Here is a 4634-nt window from a genome sequence, read left to right as displayed (position 1 = left end):
ATTCATTGTACACAGAATTTATCTTAATGCTTACGGAAGTCTCCAAAGTGAGATCTGTTCCCCAGGCAGGCATTACGTACAGGAAAGCAGACCTTTCCCACTCAGGCTGGGGCTGAGTGATCATCTCCACGACAGAGTGATTCTCCATGAGAATGGAGTCTTTGGCTTCTCTGCTGTCAGGGGAGTTGTTTATGGCCATTTACACTTTTGGTATAATGAGGACACCTGTTTGCTAATAACTGAACTGAGGGTATCACAACACAGGGTATTAAAAACTGACACGGGACTACACTGCAGATCACAAACAGAGACAGATCTTTGCTCTTGGTAGCTTAACAGACCATAGCTTTCCTAAGTAGCTAAATTGTCTTACAGATTTTCTAGTATTTATTGCATTTCACTTTAATAAGCAGTTATTATAGTTGAATAACTAATTATTTTATAGCAGGTGTAACAAATACCATGGAGGTGTCATCAATTAAAGTGTTTTATCGCTGCTTTTTCTGTGTCGCAAGGTAATAATCAAAGGCAGGGCCTAAAGGAAATAAAATGAGTTCCATTAGTGAAGCAAATTAAGATTTCATTTTCAGTGAGACTCGTATGCTTCAATGCTACATGCTTCAATTCAATACTAGCACAGACCAGAAACAATAATTTTACTGAAGTGATTTGTGCTGAATGTGTGAATAAGCAAAAAAAAAAAAAAAAAAAAGATCTGCTGAGTCCATTCAGGAGCCATCCCTCCTGGAGGAGAGTGGCATTTGGGTTCCTTTTCTCTTTTCGCTGGAAGATTGTATAGAGAAGACAAAGTCTTTCTCAAGTCCTAATTTGTGACTATGGTATGGAGGATGAGACTGAGAAATTAAGACAGGTTAGAAAAAGGATACCTCGCATACTTCCATGGGTCTATATGGAGGTGATACTTAAAATTAAAGACTAAAATCAGAATGCTAAGGTATTGTTTTTTAACATGTCTGCAGCAAGGTATGTCGATTAATATCCTTTTTGAGGAGTCAGGGGTCAAACTGTAATAGGAATTTACTAGTTCTCTCAGGATATTGATAAATATAACTGTTGATGCAAAACATCAAAAATAAAAGTAACCAAGCAATCAAAGGACTTAACTCCCAAATCACCAACCCCCTTTTTGATGACATATATTTATGTAATCATGTGTATTGAAATATTTATGCATCTGTGTGTATAAATATATAAATAAAGTATATATACACACACATATATACTGTATATATATACATATATATATAAATATATATATATGTATATATATTTGTTTTTTAGAAGCAGTTAATGGAATCATGGAATATTTGAAATACAGAACTTACAGGAAGTTTTGAGCATCACATTATCACAGTATTTCTCTATTTTTTGTAATAAAAAGATGAGGACAGAGAGTTGAATTGACATGTCCAGTTCCCACAGTTAATGGCCAGGGATAGCACTTCCTTAGTGTGTAACACTATTTGCACACAATTAATAATCTATGTCTCTACTTTAAAATTTCAGCTTAACTCACTCTAAAAAAATAATTTTAGTTTGGCCTCAAACTTAATCTCCACGTTTACCAATATAAAGAGCATCTGCAGCCTCATGTAAAATAAAAAGTTAATTTAAGTTGCTTTTGAAATTCATTTAGTGCTTAGTATCAATATTCTGACCTCTGTTATCTTGAGAGTCAAATGTGATCATATTCACATAGACTTCCGACTCTAATGAGCTACAAGTGCCCACCTGGCCAGACAGAACCTCAGGACCAGTCTTTTCTCAAGTGATCTCAAGAATCCCCAAAGTGGGGCACTTGGGTGGCTCGGTTGGTGAAGCGTCTGACTCCAGCTCAGGTCATCATCTTGTAGTTTGTGAGTTCGAGCCCCGTGTCAGGCTCTGCGCTGACCGCTTGCTTATAGCCTGGAGCCTGCTTCGGATTCTGTCTCCCTTTCTCGTGCCCCTCCCCCCCGCTCACACTCTGTCTCTGTCTCTCCCAAAAATAAATAAACATTAAAAAAAAAAAAAAAGAATCCCCAAAGTGGCAATGATTTACTCAGGAACACAGCTCTTGGTGTTCTTTATTTGCAGATTCTTCCTGGAGGTTTGCTGTCCCTAAGTCCCAAGCCTCTGCTTAAGATGCTACTTGTCTTGTTTCTCTGCAAGCAAGTAGGGAGACTGTGTGTGACCAGTCCCTGTGAGGTTACTTGGGCCTCAGTACAACGCTTCCTGTGCTCAGAGTCTCACAACATCTTCAGGACACTTTTACTGCGTTCTTCAGATGGAGTGTTCAGATTCCAATGCCCCCCATTTTCTCCTTTCTCCCTTCACTCCCTTCTAGCCCCGAAAACCTTCTCCATCTTCCAGAAAACATTATAAGGTAAATGAATCCTGGCAGAAGAGGAGAATGCTGTTTACCTGCCCACACTGAAGAAACATTCAGGTTCCAGCCTCACCCTGCCAAGACAACTTTTGGGGAAAATCTGGAGACGCATTTTACTTTCTGAGAGACGGCACAAAAGATTGGTCATCATTACTCTAATTATTCACTTCTATTTGCAGGGATGATGAAATTTTTTGTGGTTTGGCCAAAATATCCAGGCTCCATTAAGATATACTTTCTTGAGTTACTTGAATAAAAACCATCTCTGAAGCAACCTCGAAAAGGAAAACTTTACTTTAGTCTATGCTTCTAGTGCCTTACTTTCTAGAAGTTCCAAATGGACCTCAAGACTTTTTCTGGGCCACTGACATGGAAAATGATAGTTGACAGTCAGTGGCCATTAAAAACCATTCTTGCTGTGCTGCCGTGGCATTGGGCAGCCATTACTGTCATGTTGTGAGTAAAAAGGGTAGAATCATGGTATTTTAAAAATGGAAGGGAACTTAGAAATAATTTTGTTCAACTCCCTTGTCTTATAGATAAAAGTAGTCATGTAACAATTTGTCATTTTATACCCAATTTGGAAGCTTGCAATATTCTTCTATAAAATGAAAACATACAATCAAATACGGCACAATTCCTTGCAGACATACTTGACTCAAGCATCACATTTTCACCCCATTTAACGATTGCAGTGGTGTATACAGTGGTAACTCCCATCCTTGATTTATAACAACTTTGGGTGCACGTTAGACTCCATCCATGAAATTATTGAAACACCTCAAAAATAATTCACATTTTAGTAAAGAATTCCACAAAATTCTTTCATAGTAAGGGAAAATTTCACAATAAAATAAGATGAGATAGATAAAGCAGCTCCTAAAATAATGGGATTCTTGGAGCACTGATAAAATTAGTTGAAGGCCGAATGAATATCTCGATGTGTGAGGAGGAGAGCAAAGATAAGGAATTTACTTTACGTTTTCATGGGTAAATGCAATAATATTTCAGTTTCTGAAAATTCTATCACTATGTTAAAATTCATTTCCAACTCATCTGATTGCCTAGTTTCCCTTGTATCATGTTATACCAGCCTTGGATCTTCATGGCTCCCCAGTGAATTTCCAATTCCTTGCCCTTCATAAGAGCCATCTGTTGTATTCGAGTTCGCACTGGATCTGACATAAACATTTACGTGTGAGTTCCTCTTGAGGAGGGATTGTGCCTACTAAGTCCTTGGAACTTGGTACCAACCAATACATAGTTGCTAAGTTTATTTTTCTCAAGGTATCTTCTCTAACAAAGGTTACGTTACAGGGCCAATTTAGCTGAGGCCAGCACACTAATTTTATATAATTAATTAAAATGTTTGAAGTGGTGATCAAAGCATTCATTGGTGGTCACTGACAGCCCTAGACCATAAGAGCTCTTTTCTCAGGGGTTGAAAAATCTCTACTTAAACAAATAAAATGGTCATAGGAACGGAAAATATTTAGACAATATTTTCCCCATGAGCCAAATTCTGATGATGGAGATCCACTAGAATGACTGCGTTGACACAGTTTATATAAGGGCCATCAAGGTACCATTGACTGGAAGCAATTTGGTTATAATTCACTTTAGAATGTTGTGATGCCTGCATTGTCTTCTGAAGTCGACTTATAAAATCAACCAGCATCCTCATAGACATATTTAATAATGCATTCAAGCAGGCATTTTGCCAAATCCCTTTGAGACAGTATTAAATAGAAAGATGTTTTAAACATTCATTTTGATGAAGGGCACGTAGGTAATGACCTTCTTCAATCCACAGAGCTGATACACAATAAAAGCACTGGCTAACAGAGAATTTATTATAGTAAGATGGAATTCATTTTTGGTACACTGGATATTTAATCTATCTGTGTGTTATTTATTTCAATTTTAGAGGAGTTTTTTTTTTTTTCTAATTGTGAGATTAATACATGCTCACTGTAGAAAATTAGGAAAATACAGAAAAAAAGGGAAAGATAATAATTAACTCAGTTCTAAAAAATAATTACTTACTGTTGCATAAATCCTTTTAAATAAAAAATACACATATATATGTATATAATTTTTCTAACGTTTATTCATTTTTGAGAGACAGAGAGAGACAGAGCACAAGCAGGGGAGAGGCAGAGAGAGAAGGAGACACAGAATCTGAAGCAGGCTCCAGGCTCTGAGCTGTCAGCACAGAGCCCCATGTGGGGCTCAAACCCACGAACCA

General features: G+C 37.3%; 1 long non-coding RNA gene across 1 annotated transcript in view; it reads right to left on the bottom strand.

Moving 5' to 3' along the window:
- Positions 1-451: 451 nt before the first annotated feature.
- LOC125923448 (uncharacterized) overlaps positions 452-4634 on the bottom strand; it is a 46710-nt gene continuing 42527 nt past the window's right edge. Inside the window, exons 3-4 of the long non-coding RNA XR_007458043.1 lie at positions 3040-3166; positions 452-535 (exon numbers count right to left, since the gene is read on the bottom strand). This is a non-coding gene — a long non-coding RNA (uncharacterized LOC125923448). The remainder of the gene's footprint in view (positions 536-3039; positions 3167-4634) is intronic.

Source organism: Panthera uncia, chromosome B1, assembly GCF_023721935.1.
Source record: "Panthera uncia isolate 11264 chromosome B1, Puncia_PCG_1.0, whole genome shotgun sequence".
Taxonomy (NCBI): domain Eukaryota; kingdom Metazoa; phylum Chordata; class Mammalia; order Carnivora; family Felidae; genus Panthera; species Panthera uncia.
The sequence above is the reverse complement of the archived record's forward strand: the minus strand, read 5'-3'. Positions and strand labels throughout refer to the sequence as shown.